Source organism: Panthera onca, chromosome B3 (genome assembly GCF_046562875.1).
Source record: "Panthera onca isolate mPanOnc1 chromosome B3, mPanOnc1 haplotype 2, whole genome shotgun sequence".
Lineage (NCBI taxonomy): Eukaryota > Metazoa > Chordata > Mammalia > Carnivora > Felidae > Panthera > Panthera onca.
The window spans coordinates 9,100,805-9,120,369 of record NC_138344.1 but is presented as its reverse complement, the minus strand read 5'-3'; the positions used below and the strand labels follow the sequence as shown (position 1 = coordinate 9,120,369).

General features: G+C 41.7%; 1 protein-coding gene and 1 long non-coding RNA gene across 2 annotated transcripts in view; one reads left to right on the top strand and one right to left on the bottom strand.

The window, feature by feature from the left end:
• Positions 1-19,565, top strand: part of AGBL1 (AGBL carboxypeptidase 1) — a 754,644-nt gene that overhangs the window by 105,251 nt on the left and 629,828 nt on the right. The gene's annotated exons all lie outside the window — the stretch shown is intronic.
• On the bottom strand, positions 219-18,796 carry LOC132668715 (uncharacterized). The gene is made up of 3 exons (XR_009605721.2): positions 18,631-18,796; positions 6,695-6,845; positions 219-778 (listed from the first exon to the last, which is right to left on the bottom strand). It is a non-coding gene; the product is annotated as an uncharacterized LOC132668715 (long non-coding RNA).

Below are 19,565 nucleotides of genomic sequence, written 5' to 3'. Positions count from 1 at the left end.
TGGCTTTTGGAAGTGAAGGGGCTTCCTTCTTTGTTTTTAGTACCATCTTTGTAAAAAGCCTACCTGTCTAATTGAGAACAGGCATGATAAATACCATAAATAGATTTATTTTATGCTTAATTTTTTTTCACATTTTCATTGCTAAAAAATACTTTAAAAATTCTTGTAAAAAACCTAATTCATTTTTTTGGAAAGATAAATAATTATGAAGACAGAAATAATATCACCTTGATTTATTTGTAAATGTGATTATACCAGCTACTGTGATGGTTGATTAAGCAACCTTTGGGAACCCTTTCATCCTAGATAGGAATACTTTCCCTGACTCTATTTAGAAATGTCACTGAGAGGCAGGTGAATTGGTCCGTTATTATTGTCCAACTTCCCCAAATCATTCCTTTTCCAACAGAGGAGGTGACCAGAGGAAGGACTCATGGATTTGGCAGAGTGTAAGCACAGAAACGGGGCCAAGGAATACCATCATAGGAATGGGAGAGGATCTATGAGGTGAAAATTGCTTCATTCCACTGGAGTTCAGAATGCTGTGACAGAGCCATGTAGCCATTTTTTCCAAATTAGAAGGTGGCAAATGGAAAGTGTCACTCTGGCCCCTCTTGGCTCTTTCTGATCTTGACTCCATAGTTCACTTGAGATGGAGCCACTTCTTCTTCATTCTGAGTAGGTTTTGCTTAATGGTACACATGAGGTGCTCAAGACTTGCATGTAGGCACAGAGCAGGTGGCTGGCTCCACAAGTCTCATTCGAGGTGCTGGAAAACCTTGACAACACAGAGACATAGTTGGACATCAGAATCAGGGTCTGGGCTGTTTCAGACAGTGGTAAAGTCCAGACTGTAAAGAATGGGGCTGGGAGTACCCCTCTCAGTTAAGTCACCCTTTTAGCCAGGTTCTGAAGGTTGTTCAAGACCTATTCATTTAGGAATATTTTCTACATTTTCTAAACATCCCCCCTTCTAAACACAAAGCTGTTCACATTAAACAATCATCCTAATTGGAAATGACAGGACCCTTCTGGCTGCCCAGTCAGGCCAAGTGAGGGGCATTACAGACAGAAACTGGGGTCTGCAGTAATCCTCTATCTGGAGAATAGACAGCCATGGGGGAAGATCTGTACAGAGTAACACATTCTCCTGTGAAGACTTTTGTCCTGACACTGGGTCTTGACTTTCCCATTTTTTATTTCTTCCTTTCACTCCTACCCACATCCTGTTGGAACAAGTCCTTTGGTTCCTAACCTGCTCTGGGGTTTACTTCCAAGTGCAAAGCAGAAGTACATCTGCACTTTCTCAGCAAACTCATCATTTGGGTCTCTTCATAATTAGATTTTTCAAAAGCCTCTCTCCTCATATATCAATTATTCCACTCCCTTAATCATCTTCCTCAGTGTTCTCCATGATCCTACTCATTTGTCAAACTGTCTGGGTCTGCGCTGCGGCATTTTCAAAAAAAGAGTGATACATACTAATGGCGTGCAATGTCTACTTGGCCATAGTCTTGGGGTCTTTCTCCTACATTTCTCCTACATCCTCCTTCTGCTCCCCACATGCCCCTGCCAGATTATAGCATTGCTTTCAGTGTCTGAAAAAAAATATTGTTCAATGTAATGTATTTGTGGATTTCTGCGATAGTGGTTTTAGAAGTAAAGCATTCTGGAAAACAAAGCTCTCCGTGTCTATGTCCCTGTATACTGGAAGATCCAACCTCCTGAAACATTAACCAGTTTTACAACTAATTAACCTATGATAACCTTTGTGATAACTCAAGAGACACGATGAATTATGGAACAAATTTCTGATCCCATGTTGGATAGTTAGTAAGAGGGGAGGATGTGCCATTACTTGGGCACAGAACAGGCAGCCCTTCATTCCAAAGGGAGTGCCAGAGCCACCCCCCCCCCCAGTTCTGCTATATGATTTAATCATGCTCCCAACCCCATCAAAATATGCACAAAAGGATTAAGTTACCAAGTTTTAGGCAACAGACATATATAAGGAAAGATACACATTTCCATAATTTGTCAAATAAGTCTTTCTGGAGAACCTGATACAAATATAATCTTTGACATGTTCTCTTCTACTTGTAGACATTATTTTATGATGGGCATATATTTATTCTTTATTACAGTCACTAAGCATGAGTGATTCACTTTTTCAGTTGATCTGTGAGTGTTATTAAATGCCTTATTCACTGATGGATTCATTCTTTTATCACATATTTATTAAGAGTTTACTATAGGTGGGGTACTGTGTAGGCACTGGGGATGGGATGGTAAGTAAAATAGATATGGTCCCTGTCCTCATAGGTTTTATAAATTAAGAGGGAAAGACATGTTAATCATAACATCCCACAAATATTTATAAAATCCTCATAATCATAACGGGTAGTTCGAAGGCACCTTGGTGAAGGGCTTTTGGCTGAGATATTTCAGATTTCTGATTGGTTGAATTTGCCTGTGGTCATCCTGGACCAAACGAGACACCTGTGTACAAATATGCCCTTCTCTGTGACAGCTCCGAAGGTGAGGTTATGTTGCATTGCCTATTTTCCATACGGTTTACCTAGTTTTTATTTGTATTTACTACATATTTAATTGTTTAGTTCATCAGATTCATGGGATAATGAGTCCCAAATGTAATGCCCCCACCCAAATGATACCTAGGAAACATATATACGTGTGTGTGTGTGTGTGTGTGTGTGTGTGTGTGTGTGTAGCATTACATAGACAGATTGTTGAAAGTCTGAAAATCATCTGGCTTGCTGGGATTCCATGTCCTTGGGATTAAAGTGAAATATGGGAAATGGAGTATCTTTTTGCTCTCAGTATTCACCAGTAAATGTCTGCATGGCAGACTTAACGAAGACTTGGGACCAAAGATGTTTGTGATGGTATTGAAACCAAAGGGCAGCATAGTAAAAAAAAAAAAAAAAAAAAAAAAGATATTGGACATCCCAGATTTTAAAAGTCCCTCAAGAGTTTCCTTCCTTAGGGAACCTTTGCTGCTAGTTCCTTCAGTTCAGGCTCCTTCATTTCCCCATGTTGCCCAGTCTATCCCAGCTGTGCCCTGGGGGTGTCTTTCAACAACTATTTCCTTTTGTTGATGATATTAGGACTTGCTGAAGGGAACATAAAAGGATCCCATTATCAAATAAATTTGGGGAGCTCTGGTTCAGCCACAATAGGATTTTTAAAACAGATTTGTCAGTCTTTAGTATGCTAATACATGTTGTAAATTTCTAGGAAAGTGATTTTTAAAAAAATCTTTAAAAAGATTCATTTTAAGCATTTCTTACAAATTGTATCATTTATGATGATTTTGACCAGGTCACAGAACAAATCCTGACTTATAATGATCTGAGCAATGAGAAATTTTATTGTTTCGTGTGACTGGGAAGGTCAGCTGTGGGATAGTTGATCCTGTGAGTCAGTGACAGCATTAAGAGGTTAGGTTTTCCCTTCTTTGCCTCTGCCATATTCAGTATTGACTTTATACTCAGATTGGTAACAGAATGGCTGAAGCAGGTACAGGCCTCAAATTGAGAATGGCTATATCCTTAAGAAGAGGAGTGACCATTGTTTCCCAGGGCTTTTTCTTAGGAGATAAGAGACTTGTTCTAGAATCCCTCAGTAGACAATTTCTCACATGTCTTTGGCTAGAATTGGGTCTTAGCCTTATTGCTAAACTAATCCATAGCAAGGATGGATGAGCCCTTCCTTAAACACCTGGCTACACATGGGATAAGTAGATACCTGTACAAAATAGAGTTTCCATTTGGAAGGAGATAAATGCTGGGCAGGCCGCTAATAATGTCCATTAAAGAAACATTTACAGAATTGTTTCCCTCCCAAAATTGGTATGTTGAAGCCCTAACTCTAATGCAACTGACTGTTTTTGGGGATAGAGTCTTCAGGAAGTAATTAAGGTTAAGTGAGGTCATAAGGATAGGGCTCCAATCTGATAAGACTGGTAGCCGTATAAGAAGAATGAGAGAAAGAGAGAGAGTGTACACCCAAGAAAAGCCAGATGAAGGCAGTGTGCAAAGGCAGCCATCTGCAAGCCAGGAAGAGAGATCTCACCAGAAACCAACCCTGCTGGACCTTGATCTCAGACTTCTAGTCTCCTGACCTGTTAGAAAATTAATTTATGCTGTTTAACCGATCCAGTCTGTAGTATTTTGTCATGGCAGCTCAAGCTGAAATTAATAGGAAATTAATATAATGCAGTTTTTTTTATAATTTTTTAAAATGTTTATTCATTTTTGAGAGACAGAGAGAGAGCATGAGCGAGGAAGGGGCAGACAGAGAGGGAGACACAGAATCTGAAGCAGGCTCCAGGCTCTGAGCTGTCAGCACAGAGCCTGATGTGGGGCTCGAACTCAAGAACTGTGAAATCATGATCTGAGCCTAAGTTGGACACTCAACTGACTGAGCCACCCAGGCGCCCCTATAATGCAGTTTTTAGAAAAATTACAAATGCTCCTTTTTCTATACCAATTCCATTCCCTGGAGATTGCTGCTAAATACAATTTGTGGCATAAGTTCCTATTCTTTTTAATGCTTGCCAAATGTCCCTATATGTTCATATGTACATATGTGCATATATCATTCATTGCACATGCGTGCTTTCTTGTTTACTTTTTATTTAAATTTTTTTATTTAAAAAAAAATTTTTTTTTTTTTTAACATTTATTTATTTTTGAGACAGAGAGAGACAGAGCATGAACAGGGGAGGGGCAGAGAGAGAGGGAGACACAGAATCTGAAACAGGCTCCAGGCTCTGAGTTGTCAGCACAGAGCCCGACGCGGGGCTCGAACTCATGGACCGTGAGATCATGACCTGAGCCGAAGTCGGGCGCTTAACCGACCAAGCCACCCAGGCGCCCCCTTTTTATTTAAATTTGAAAAAATGTTTATTTTTGAGAGAGAGAGAGAGAGAGAGAGAGAGGCAGAGTGTGAATGGGAGAGGGACAGAGAGAAAAGGAGACACAGAATCTGAAGCAGCCTCCAGGCTCCAAGCTGTCAGCACAGAGCCTGATGCGGGGCTCAAACCCATGAACCGTGAAATCATGACCTGAGCCGAAGTCAGATGCTTGACCGACTGAGCCACCCAGACACCCGCACTTTTTACTTTTTAACATTGACATGTTACTTACTGTTATTCAGGTTATTATCACTCAGCAAAAATACATAGGCCTATCCATTCCTTGTAAGAGTTGCATAGGTATATCATGCAGATGTATCATAATTTGTTCAACTATCTCAGTATGGAAGGATGTTGTGCGAAGTGGCTTGCACACTTATTTGAACACAGGATATTTGCTGGGATTTGTATTCAGCACAATAGCCTTTTGGACCTGCTGATTGTAACATTATAGGTTCCCTCTCATTCTGTCTGTTGTCCTAAAAGAAGATTGCACTTCTTGAGACTCTCATGACATTTGACCACAGCAGAATGTAGTTGGCTGATGGTACCCAAAGGACATGATGGCAGAGGGCACTAATGAATGACCATGTGCTGGACGGTCATCATCTGATTCCTGCTTTATCAAAAGTGCTAACTTCCCATTCTTTAGGGACCCAAGCACTTTGTTCTTTCATGCATGACATTGTACTGTTATGGAAATTGTGACATTCCTCAGCAGCTGACTTATTCCATCTTAGATGAACTTTTCTCTAAGCTACATGGCTCCAATAGAGTAAATCTGACTAATGAATTTATAGGCAGGCTTCTGGCAACATAAAAGATTCTGGCCTCCCTAGAAAAGGCTTAAACATTTTCCTGTTGTTTACGAGGAAAATTAGTTCTCATGATTTATGTTTTTTTGAACCTAATTTTATTTAGCAAAAAACTCTCTGCAAATGTAGGAAACCCACCCTAGAAAGGCATTTAATCTTTAAACCCATTTAGTCCTATCAGTTGGGGTTGTTAAAATAAACATGGATGATTCTCATATGCCTGGGGGTTGACACAACTGCCTGGTTTGCAAGAGCCAAGATAATTGTTGTGTTTATCGTAGACAAGGATGACCTTCCCTTGGGGCTTGGATTGATTTCCAACGGAAAGATTAGATTATTCTGTAAATCTAGGTCCCAGATGAATGCTGTTCATTGTTTTACACTGTTTCCATTTGTTGACCCAGTTGTTTGAAGGACAGATGCAGTACTTTGGAAGGTCTGTCTCACAATTTAATTTTTCATTTCTTCATTTTTAAGGCCTCATTTGGCTTGGATTTATTTTAGGTCACAGCACAGAGAAGTAGAGGAAAAGCAAAAGAGCTGGAGTTCTTAACTTGATGGATCAGAGACTTAAATTTTTTTAAAATGAAACTTCTCGGGGCACCTAGGTGGCTCAGTCGGTTAAGCGGGCGACTTCGGCTCAGGTCATGATCTCGCGGTCCGTGAGCTCGAGCCCCGCATCGGGCTCTGTGCTGACCGCTCGGAGCCTGGAGCCTGTTTCCGATTCTGTGTCTCCCTCTCTCTCTGATCCTCCCCCGTTCATGCTCTGTCTCTCTCTGTCTCAAAAATAAATAAAAACGTTAAAAAAAATTTAAAAAAAAATGAAACTTCTCTCTGAATTTCAAAAAATCATAAGAAAAAATATCTTTACCAAGTCCACTCAATCCTTTGTGCCTCATATAAGTCATCTATGGTGTCTTTCTAGACAAGGGTGACTTACCAATTACTCAAACTGCAGACCCTGGAGGGGGAGATACCCCCTACGGTTCATTGTTTAAAGGTGGTAATTTTATAGCATTTCTTACTTCCATCATATTCTTCTGCTAGAGTAATAGCCACTGGGATTTTCATTAATTTTCATCATGGTTTTGCTGCAAAGAATCAGGAATTCATTACATTGGAAAAAAGTGTAGCCTTCTTATTCAAACTCCCATCCACTTATAATGCTCTTTCATGTATTTTAAGTGCACGGCATATAACAATGGTGTAAAAAATATAATTACATAGCTGCTAATATACTGATAATCAAAAGCATATTAGGTATGTTTTGCATTATTTAGCCTGTGTGAATACTTATATGTGGTAAAATGCATATCTATTATTAACATCACACTCTACTTGGCTAACACAATTTTGATAATACATAGGAATAGTCCAGTCTACAGGTGTCCTAGAACTACTGTAGATTTGTCAATGGGTCAACCAAGACCTAGCAAAGATATGGAGAATTCTGTGTAGGATATTATATTTTCCAAATCTTTTCCTCTCTTCTCCATAGAGAAGGGTCACCACAAAACGTCACCCTTAAGTAGAGGGTGCTCTCATAGTCAGGAAGGCTATCTTGGGCAGGGTGTTGGTTAAAGACATCATGTGCCTATCATCATTCTGGTCTTCTAGTCTGGATATAACTAACAAACACACATAGTTTCCTACTGCCCACATTTGAGTTGCTTGACCACAGAGTAGGAGCTGCCTTAAATAGAAAATGACTTTTAGAAATCTTTCAGTCCACAAAGATGATGCTGTCACATAACATTGTGACGCAGTGGGTTGGCAGACCCTTTTTTTTCACAGTATGCAGAAAATGTATTGTGTCCATCTTCACTGGGAAAGCTTTGTCCAGGGATCAGGTGATGGCAGCTAGTCTTCATCTCCAAACCCATGATGTACATCAGGTACCACCAAAGAAACATCATGGCTGGAGGGAGGGGTAGAAAAGCAATGGAGAGGAGCAGTGTTACAGATTGTTAGAGAATATCAAAATTCTTATATGCAAATGTGGAATGTGTCCAACTCTCAGGCCACCTTAGGAATTTGCGGCATCCTTTTTTTGCTGAAATGCATTTATGTGGAGCTTTAGAACTTTGAATCTGTCTTATCAGCTACTTTAGTATGTTGCATGGGTCCAAGAGAGTTGGAAGCTCCTTCTCGTCTAAGGGTATTTGTAATGCAAGAACAGATAGTCCTGGACACATGTAGGGGGGAGGTGCCTAAAGACAAAGAAGGCCAATTTGAGACCATCAATTTAACTCCATTACAAAAGTTCGACAGACTAAACTCTGTGTTGGACATGGGGGTAGGGGCACTTTCATGTGGCCCTGTTTCCTCACCTCTTCCTTTTCTCTGCTTTTCTTTCTCAATCAGTTTCTTAGAAGAAAGACATTGTGCTGTAGAACCAGCACTATACTTGGAATCAGAAGACCTGGGTTTAAATATCTGCTCTGAGAAGGTTTTGTTAATCTCCCCAATTGTAGTTTCTTCATAATAAGATGGGACAACCTCAGATCTGTTGTAAAAAATTTGAAACAAGTAAGTAAGGACTTGGCATGGAGCCTGCCACATTGTGAACACTCAGTGGATTCCAGTGACTGACAATCCACTTTCAGAAGAACCTTTTATGTTGGGGGTGACATTTTATCATCCTTAAAATAGCAAAAGTTCAATGTCCTTATTCCCTACCATCTGGAAGCTGTGGGAAGCTTTCATTTGGATAGCATCCATGGAGACCTACCACATGCAAAGCCTGGGTGCTAGGTGTTGTGAGAGTTACCAGGGTTCATCTTTTCCCTGGAGAGGATAAAGATTACATAAGGGGTCTGAGGGCAAGGGCATAAATTACTATTTAATAATCACCTCAAAAGGCTCTGAGAGGCTGAGGGAAATACAAAAAGTGGGAAGTTCATCCATGGCTATGAGAATCAAAATATTTCATGATGTAGATCTGTGTTTGCCAATCTAGGCACAACACATTCTCAAGAGTCTGAGAGCTGCACACAATGAAAAAAAATGTTTTTCTTGTACTTGAAAGTCACAGTGTACCATCTTACCTGAGATATATACAAAACTTGTCTTTTAAGTGATAATTTAGGGTTGAAAATATTTTCAGAAGAGTTTCTTAAGATATTGATTCCAGAACTAGCAATCTGAATATTGTTTTCCTTTGTGAGGTTTTTGTATATTACTCAAGAATAAGAAACTGTTGTTTCAGATGAGAGTGGGGGGTTGGGTAGAATTTTGACCCACAGCCTTTCTGGGTTTCTGTTTGAGAGATTGCCCCCTACATTGAAAGACCCCTTCAGCCCCATCTGCTGTCCCATTACAGCTATTTCTGGGCTGTGGCTTCCTTCCCTTTGCTTCATTTGTCAGTAGACTTTCTATTTGTCTCCCAAAATTTGTTAGAATCTTTGGTTGGCTTATGACTTCCCCCTCTCATTACCTCCACTGTTATGAAATTATTTGTTTTGCATTTCCACAATGAAATTAATGGGGTTTTGGGAGGAAGGGAAGTGAACTCATTAAGAGTTTTACTTTGAACGAGAAGCTCGTATCTCTTGTGCCACCTTTCCATCCATCCATCCATCCATCCATCCATCCATCTGTCCGTCCATCCACCCATACATCCCATAGGCAAAGACTTGTTTACGGTACAGTGGTTATGAATAATTCAGGAATTCCAAATGGAATAGAAACAGAACTGTAAACAGAGGAAAAAATTCCTTCACCTTGCAATCTAGGCAAAGCCATCAAATTCTTCATGGTACTTCTGGATGAAGATTGAAGGATGAGGCTTACAGTGGGTGAGGGGTCTGGGAAAATATCCAAGCTCTCTAGAGAGAGTCTGAAACAAAGCAGGTGGACTCCACCAGTAGCTCTGGCTGCTACCAGCTCTGGCTTTACTACAAGCTTGTTGACTTACCTTGAAGAATCATGATGCCACACCCCCTTCTCAGCAGAGCTGAGCAGCCTGCCCATTGTCATTCCCCCTTACCCAGTCAGTGCCTTCCTTGCCCCCTTGCCCTCCTCCCATATTCCAACTCACTCCTGATAGTCTTAAAAAAAAAAAAGTTCTTGGGGCGCCTGGGTGGCTCAGTCGGTTAAGCGTCCGACTTCGGCTCAGGTCATGATCTCGCGGTCTGTGAGTTCGAGCCCCGTGTCGGGCTCTGTGCTGGCAGCTCAGAGCCTGGAGCCTGCTTTCAATTCTGTGTCTCCCTCTCTCTCTCCGACCCTCCCCTGCTCATGCTCTGTCTCTCTCTCTGTCAAAAATAAATAAACATTAAAAAAAATTAAAAAAAAAAAAGTTCTTTGTGACCCTTATTTTATGTGGTTTCTAGAGGTAATGTGGGGTTAAGATTAAGGTACATTTAAGTTTAGCAGAAGACTTTTGCCATCTATTCACTTATTAATTTATTCAGACACCAAGCCTGTATTTAAAAATTACTATGGGGGCGCCTGGGTGTCTCAGTCACTTAAGTGTCTGACTCTTGATTTTGGCTCAGGTCATGATCTCACAGTTCGTGAGTTTAAACCCTATTTTGGGCTCTGCACTGAAAGCATGGAGCCTGCTTGGGCTTCTCTCCCTCTCTCCTCCTCCCCTACTCTCTCAAAAATAAATAAATAAACATTAAAAAACATATTAAAAAAACTATGGAGCAGGTGCTCAGACTTCAAAGATCATAATACAGTTTCTGTCTTCAGAGAACTTCTAGCCAAATATGGAGTTAAATATACAAGTAGATCATGTCTGTGTTACTGTAAAAATGCTGTGGTGAGAGAAAGTAGAAACTGTGATGGAAACTCAGAGGAAGAACTTTCCAGAAGTTGGAACTGAGGTAACAGGGGTTGGAACTTGAGCTGGATTGTTGGGAGGTAGGGAGGAGTTTGCTAGATGGGAAAAGGCAAAGGGAGGGAAAGCTTTTTAGAGAATGAGAATCCTCCCATTGCTTGTCTAAACCTGTGGCAAAATGCCAGACCATGATGTGTGGAGGGGAATTTCAAGTAGCACTATGTGTCTTGAGTTCTCTGGAAGATTATAAGTAATGTTGGATTTGTTGACAATAAAGCCAGTCCTTTAAAGAAGTGGAGTTGGAGCACCTAGGTGGCTTAGTTGGTTACATGTCTGACTCTCAGGTCATGATCTCATGGTTTGTGGGATCAAGCCCCATGTCGGGCTTGCACTAACGGCACGAAGCCTGCTTGGGATTCTCTCTTTCCCCCTTTAACCGACTCTCCCCCTCTCTCTCTCTCTCTCTCTCTCTCTCTCTTTATTTCTCTCTCTTTCTCTCTCAAAAGAAATAAACATTTAAAGAAGTGGGATTGCCCTTATCATCTGAATTTTAGTGAAGCCTCTGATTTCTAGAAGAGATTCAATACTCCAAGGATGTTGGGAATCCCAGGCATTAATCCTGTCAATTGAGAAATGAGTGCCAAGTCATGGTAAGGCTTTGAGACAGACAAAAATGAATAATGGCTTCTGTTGTCTGGAACCTCAGACTCTAGTTTGGAAAGAGTCTCTGAAAACTCATGGATCTCTTTTCAGGTGATAGTCTGTAATTTTAGTTCAGAGAGAGGGATGTTTATGGAGTCTTTGCCTTGAGGTCCAGCAATCATGGCACCACTAGGAGACATCACTGAGGGTCTTGAGAATTTTGCAGGAAAGAATTATGTCCCAGGAGCACTCCTCTCCACCAAGTCTACTGAGCACCCGCTACTTGGGTCTATGGTTTACAAGTGTGATCTGGAGACCACCAGCATCAGTGGCACCTGAGAAATTGTTACAAGTGCAATTTCTGAGGCTGCCAACCGGGACCTCCTAAGGCAGAAATTCTGGAGGCAGGCCCACCACCCTGTTTTCACAAGCCCTTCAAGAGGGTTCTGATGCTCACTCCAGCTGGAGAACCACTGGCTGAGTGACTGGTGAACTTTTCTGGTGCTATTCCCATGTCCTGTAAAGAGAGGGAGCACTTTGCAGGCCATTGCCCTCTTACCCCTTCTTTCCTAAAAGACCTAAGTTGGTTTTTTGAAGAGAGGACTCATCAGATCCAATGACAACTTTTTTTGTAGTAAAATGCACACCACAAATAATTTACCATTTTTACCATTTTACAGTGTATGATTGAGTGGCCTTAATTATATTCCTGATGTTGTGCAACCATTACCACTATCAATTTTTAAAACCTTTTTGGTACCCCAAATAAAACTCTGTAACCATTACGGAATAGCTCTCATTCTCCTCCCCACCGGCCCCAGATTGCCTTGAGTCTGGTTATGAATTTGCCCATAATAGTTAGCTCATATAAGTGGAAAGAATCATACAACATTTGTCTTTTTTGTGAATGACCACCTTTCAAAGTGCTGGTTGTATTGGTGCTGGGGGTGCTAAGTCTTGGCACCAAGCTTGGGGGTCCCTCTGTTATCCCTCAACCAAACAGGCCAGAATGGTCAGGCTTGTCTTTGCTCTGGCCTTTAGCCGGATCAGAAATCAGACACACTTTTTTAAGCCTATTTGTTTATTTTGAGAGAGAGAGAATGCAAGTGGGGTAGGGGGAGACAGAGAGAAAAGGCACTCTCTGTGAGATCATGACCTGAGCTGAAGTCTGACACTTAACCAACTGAGCCATCCAAAACCAGATCTCCAAAATCAGATACGTTTTTATTTATTCATGAGGTCAGGAAATATCTATTGGGTACCTGCTCTGTGCTATGCAATGAGATAGGGATCCGGTCTTTCCTTTTTGCGTCCAAATATTTCTAGATGGGTTGAATCACAGGAATATGACTAAATGTGTGATGTAGCAACTGATCTACTACAGCAGTATAACAAAACATTCTGTAACATTTTATTTTGCATATATGTGTATGATTATATACTGTACTCATTATACATTTATATATATGTACACACATTACAGAATAGGCTTAGAGTCACATATCCATGTATATTTTACTTTATGAATAATTTAAGAAAGCCCAAAGGTAATATTTGTTTTAAGTACTAACTTGAGAGTTACACTCCTCTGTAGAGAAAGAGTGCCCTGTATGTAAGAGTTTATTGGAATCCCCACCCTTCTTCTCCCCCGCCCTCAGACATTACTCTTCCTCGTCCTGGCCTTGGGGAGTCTCAAAGTCTTGTGTCCAAATCCTTGATCCTGCTGCCCCTACCCCTGAATTTAGAAGTCCTTCCAAACCATTTCTGCTTTGCGGAGTTGCTCCTCTGACAGACCAGGTGGGGTGGGGTTGTCCCAGCCTTGGCTGCAGAGCTGAGCTCCTGGTTCCCTGGCTCAGGCAGTAGTCACCCCTCCATCACACTTCCTGCTGAGTATTACTAACCACACCAGTCTGAGGTCTGTGTTTTAATTCCTCCTATAAAAATTTTCCATGATGAATGATGGCTCCCACAAACTGTCTTTGGCAGCATCTGGACAGAGCTGGGAGGTGGGGGTTGTTTTTTCTTCCTCTCCCCCACCCCCACCCTCCAGAGAAAGAGGGACAGTTTCCATGCTGGGCACAGGATCAGTTCAACCTTTACACTATGTGTTCAGGGTTTTTCTTTTCTTTTCTTTCATGATGCTAGAGCCATCTTGGTTTCCATTTTTATTTTCTCCTCTCTCCCTTGAAAATGGTGATCAGGAGCACCTCAGGCAGTTAAACATCTGACTTCGGCTCAGGTCATGATCTCACAGTTCATGGGTTCTGGGTTCGAGTGTCACATCTGGCTCCACACTCACAGTATGGAGCCTGCTTGGGATTCTCTCTTTCCCTCTCTCTCTGCCCCTCCCCTGCTCTCTCTCTCTCTCTCTCTCTCAAAATAAATAAACATTAAAAAAAAAAGAGGGGCGCCTGGGTGGCGCAGTCGGTTAAGCCTCCGACTTCAGCCAGGTCACGATCTCGCGGTCCGTGAGTTCGAGCCCCGCGTCAGGCTCTGGGCCGATGGCTCGGAGCCTGGAGCCTGTTTCCGATTCTGTGTCTCCCTCTCTCTCTGCCCCTCCCCCGTTCATGCTCTGTCTCTCTCTGTCCCAAAAATAAATAAAAAACGTTGAAAAAAAAAAATTAAAAAAAAAAAAAAAAAAAAAAAAAAAAAGAAAATGCTGATTAGCAAGATCCATTTTCCATCCATTTTCCTTGGTAACTCAGCTTCTCACGTGTGCACGTGTGTTTGTGTGTGTGTGTGTGTGTGTGTGTGTGTGTGTGTGTGTACTTTTATCCATCCAGCTACTCGTTTTCAAGCCAGGCAGGAGGCCGGGACTGTACCAGATGGCGTTCTGGGTGCCTGTGCTCTGCAGGCAACATGTTCTATCCCTTGTAAAAGTCCTCTTGCTTTATCCGCCTGTTATTTAGCTAATTCCTACCCACCCCCCCCCCCACAACCACCACCACTTTCTGTTTCTGCTGTTACATCCCCACATCCCCCAGCCAGCTCTAGAGAGGCTTTAGGGGCAAATTCTTAGGACCACTTCCTTCTTTCTTTCTGACCATTTTCTTCCTTCTTTCTGAAAGCTCTATGGGCCCAGTGTTGGGGTTAAGGGCCCAGGGGCATTAAGTGCTCAGATGTTGGGTCAGACCAACTCAAGGCCAAATCCCAGCCCTGTTGCCTTCTAATGCTACTTCAGACAGGTTAATGTACCTTGATTAGTTCCTTCATCTTTAAAATGGGGATTGTTGTGAGAAATAACTGAGCTACTGTTACGTCTCATAGGAAGCTGTCAAGAAATCCTGTTAGCTCTAAATTCAAAACATATCCGTGTTCCTCTTGAGATCACTCTGGCTGTGCCCTGAAGGAGGAGGCCTGGAGTGTACATGCTTGCACTGGTTTTAGGTCCATAATAGTAGTTAGGTGGCAGGTGAAATTTAGAGAATTTCTATTTATTTAAATCTTAAAAACTTTATTTTCAACCATGTTTTCTATTTTTTTTTTCAGTGTAAAAGCCTGGGTCTCTTCTGTAATTTTATTACTGACAATTGTATTATTCTTTTGGCTGCCATGATACGTGAGGTTGCTTTTTTAAAATTTTCATTTCTGAACTACTCATTGTTAGTGTATTATACAAAATACAATTGACTTTTGTATAGTGATCTTTTCTCGTGGTCACATTGCAGAACTTGCTCTGATAATCTTTTGGTGGATTCTTTCAGACTTTATCTATACAAAATCGAGCCATCTGTAAATGGAGATTGTTTTAGTTCCTCTTTTCTAGTTTGTATGCCATTCATTCATTCATTCATTCATTCATTCCTAAATGCTGCGTCTAGGACCTCCTGTACAGTGTTGGACAGAGGTGGTGGGTGACGATGGGCATCATTATCTTGTTTCTGATCACAGGGGAAAAGTATTCATTCTTTTTTTTTTGTCTGTGTATCATGTTAGCTGTGAGTTTCAAGTAGATCCCTTTATCAGGTAGAGAAAATTCTCTCGTATCCCTAATGTGGTGAATGTTTTTATCATGAAAGTGTGATGGATTTTATCAAATGCTTTTTCTGTGTCTGTTGAGACAGTAATGTGGATTTTATCCTTTATTCTGTTCCTATGGTGGATTATTACATTGGTTGACTTTCAGATGTTAAACCAATCCTGCATTCTTGGGATAAATCCCACTCTGGCCATGGCATGTAATCTTTTTTGTTTGTTTCTGCGTTTGGTTTGCTCCTTGTAGAGCAAGCTCCTTGTAGCTTTCTACTGGTTTCTATTCTGGTCTGTCTCCAGTTTCTACTCTTGCTTCCCTAGAGTCCTTTTTCATTTTCATTTAAAAAAAGTAGAGTAGCCAGAGAAACCTTAAAACATGTTAGATCATTTGCTCAAAATCCTGTAGGGAATGCTTTGCTTGGAGGGAAGTGGAAGCGTTTACAGTGCTTTCCAGACCCTGTGTGAATGGTCCCTGTTCCTCCCGTCAGCTCCAACTCTCCTCTCTCACCCTCTTTGGCTCCAGCAGCCCTGTCCAACTTGCTTGTTCTTGAACAAATCAGCCTGTTGTCATTCAGGGTGTCTGCACGTGCTGCCTTCTGATATTTATATGGCAACTTCCTTTCTTTTCATGTCTCAGATATTGCCTCCTCCATGAGGCCTACTCCAGACAGTCTCTTAAATCTTAACCCATCCCAGCACTTCTGATCTCTTTACCCTGTTTTTACTTTTTTCTGTTTTTCCCTTAGCATTTATCACATTTTAGAATACGAATTTAATGTATTACTCAAAAATATCGTATACTAGCTATTTTTTTGTCATGCTACCTCAACCCTTTTGAACACAAAAATCTTTGGTTTATCAGTTTATCCCAGCACATAGTTGGTGCTCAATAAATATCTCTGGATGAATGAATAGTGTATATGAAGCTCCTACAGCAGAGCCCAATTTTTGGAAAAGGCTCAACAAATATTTGATGGTGCTCTGTATTCAAATACTATTAAATGGTGGGGGGAAGAATAATGCAAAATGAAGGATTCTTGTTTTCTGGAGTTTGCAGACTGCAGGGAGGAGACAGAGATTAATAAAATAATCACATCACTGAGTGAATAATTAAAAATCAAATTGTGCAATGAGAAAACGGGGGGAAAGGATAAACACACCCATAAAGTACATGGACCTAGATTAGCCATCAAGGAAGTCTTCCCTGAGGAGGTGAAAACTAAACTAGGATTGAAAGGATGAGGTAGTAACTACATGTGAAGGAGGAGGGAAGGCCCAGAGCATTTCAGGCTGTGGCGTTAGCAAGGACAAAGGACAAGTGATGGGAACATGTTCCAAGGATTGGCAGAGGGAATATTGGCCTTATGGACCATAAGAGAGGGTGATGTGAGACAAGGCTGGGTGGAGGGGTGGTGGCAGGCAGATTTGGTAGAGCTTCCTGGACCATGTTTCAGATTTAGGTTGTTATCCAAGAGCAAGACTGGGTGTGGGGTGGCAATGTGAGGGTGCCCTAACCAGGTGTTCTTGAGAAGATCACTCTAGTTGTAGCTTGAGAGGTTATGGAGAGATTTGTTTTAGAGTTATGGCAGTAGTTAAGGGAGAGATATTTGGGTGATTTTCATGATTTCTACTTCTTTATGCTTAACTGTATTTTCTAATATATCTAAAATGATCATGCAGCTCAATTTGCATTTATTATGCAGGAAATTAAACTGTAAATTTCAACCAAGAGCTAATAACTCTAGAAACTCCAGAAATTACATTTCTCAGTGATGTCCCAGACCCCCATATGCTTGGACTAGGGTGGAAACATCAGAGATCGAAAAGAATGGACAACTTAAGAGCACTCTAGACCTTGAAATGGGGGTGTTTGAGTGTGTGCCCGGTAAAGGCAAGCTGGGGAGGAGGCTGCATGCTCGGTTTCTGAGAAGGTAGTGTTCCATTCTCTGGAAAGGAGAGGACGAGAGAGGGTCACGTCCTGATGAGGAGATTATTAGGATCATGGTATCTGAATGCTAAAGATTACAAGAAGCTCTGTGTGGTATGTAGAACTGAAGATACCCTCCACCCCGTGATCCCCATCTCCTGGTGTTTATACTTTTGTGTATTCCGCTCCCCTTGAGTGTGGGGAAGAGTTGGGACTTGCTTCTAACTAATAGAATACGACAAAAATATAGCATGTTTGTCCTGTGATTATGTTGTGTTTTATCAGACTCTATCTTATTTACATATTCACGTGGAAACTCTCCCTGTTCATGAAGAAAGTAGTCACGTTGGGGAAACCCACTTTGCAAGGAACAGCGGGTGGCCGCTAGGAAGCTGAGACTGGTCTTTTAGCCAACAGACAGCAAGATGCCAGGGTCCTCAGCAAAATGATGTTGCCAACAGCCTGTTTGAGAGGGGAAGCAGACCCTTCCCCAGTGGAGCCTTTAGATGGAGACTCAGCCCTGGCTGATGCCTAGCTGACACCTGACAGTCTTGTAAAACCATAACAGAGAATTTAGCTAAGCCGTGGGTTCCTGCCCCATGGAAATGGTAAGATAATGAGTGCTGTTTGAAGCTGCTCAGTTTGTGGTAACTTATTACACAACAATATAGATAAAAAAATCTAGGTGGCAATTTCTATATCTAGGCCATCTGAGATACAGAATATTTTTTTAAAATTTTTATTTGTTTTGAGACAGATCACGAGCCAGGGGAGGGGCAGATAGAGAGAATCCCAAGCAGGGTCTGCACTGCCAGTGTGGAGCGGATGCGGGGCTTGAACTCAGGAACTGTCGAGATCATGACCTGAGCCAAAACCAAAAGTTGGATGCTTAACCGATCGAGCCACCCAGGCGCCCCTGAGTTATAGACTGTTTTACTTCCAAAGATAATTTGGTCATTCTGTTTCTCCATGTACTGGGGAATAGGGACTCGTTTTTCTCCAGGGGCCTCTCCTGACTGGCAAATGACAGCCTGCGGGCTCATCATCTGCAAACACATGTGCAGACATGAACCTTCACTTCCTCACTTAGTTCTGCCAGTGATGCCATTCAGGTTCATGTCGTGTTTCAGGAAGTGTGGTAGATTTTAATTTAATTTAATTTCCCTTAATTTTTGCTTCACCTCACTCTTCATACTTTCCCATCAGTTACATCTTATTATACCCACTTTACAGATGAGGAAACCAAGATTTGGAGCAGTCAAGTAAGCCCAGAACCCACGACCACAAAAGTGGCACCTCCAGGCTTCTAACCCAAGCTCTGTAGCTCCTAATTCATCAGCTCAGCTCTGGCATTCACGGACCTCTGTGGCTTTGCTACCAATAGAGTTCTCCTTCCTTGTCACCATGACTACCTCTAAATATCATCATCCACTCATGCTTCAGCTTAACTGCTTCCTGTAGGCAAGCGCTAGAGTCAAGTGGAACAAGTTGTTTGTTTCATTGGCCCAGTGACACATTAATCCTATGATATGACCTCGTACCAGTCACCTACCTGACCTCTTGAACTGCACAGCCCTTATTGAAATGATGAAGAAATTGAACTGAGAGCTATCTTATAATCTTTCTAGAACTATGTTGAAGGTGGAGAGATCACTAGATCTCTAGAGCACTAGCTCTAGAGTCAGGCAGATGTAGACTTTTGTGCCAACACTGCCTCTTGCTAGCTGCGGGAACGTGGAACTTGGAACTTTGCTCATTGTAAGACAGAACTGATGATTTCACCCTCTGGTATTCCTGTGAAGATTAACTGATGTGTAATCATGTCCATAGGACACTTAGCACAGGGCTTGGCATTTATACGGGCCCCCCAAAGAGTGGAGACAAATGACTTAAGACTATTATAAAGCCTCTTAAAGTTTATTTCTACTTGAAGAAGTAAATTGAATTCTTGTAAGTCTGTGGCTTTTTGCTAAATTCATGACAAAAGAATATTTAGAAATTTGCCGGTGGTTTAAGTTTGGCTTTATCTGAGGAGGAGCATGGAAGTGACCTCTGACCTCTAGCATCTTGACTGAGTTAGCCCACCCCATTGGGACAATGGATAGGATAGAGGCTGTTCTACTCCTTTGGGTATTGTAGTTTTCTTGGAGCAGGGTATTTTGTAAGAATCTATTAAATGACCCATTCAGTGATGTACAGTCACAGAAAGTTGATGAAGGAGGACATTTTGGCATTTCTATTTTCAATCCCACTTGGACATCCAACTGGGGGGTGCACATAATGTGGGATGGTGGTATGGGTTTAAACTCTGAGAAAATAAGCCCTCTCAAAAAGTCCTCTTCTGTGGAATCAGTGAAACTACTAGCAACATGGGTGCTGGATGTCCATGTGGAGCGGGGAACAGCTCAGCACCCCAAAGGCACTGATTTTGGGGCCCCTGTTCACTGTCTCAATGCAGTGGATTTGGTTTCTTGGAGTGGAAGTGAA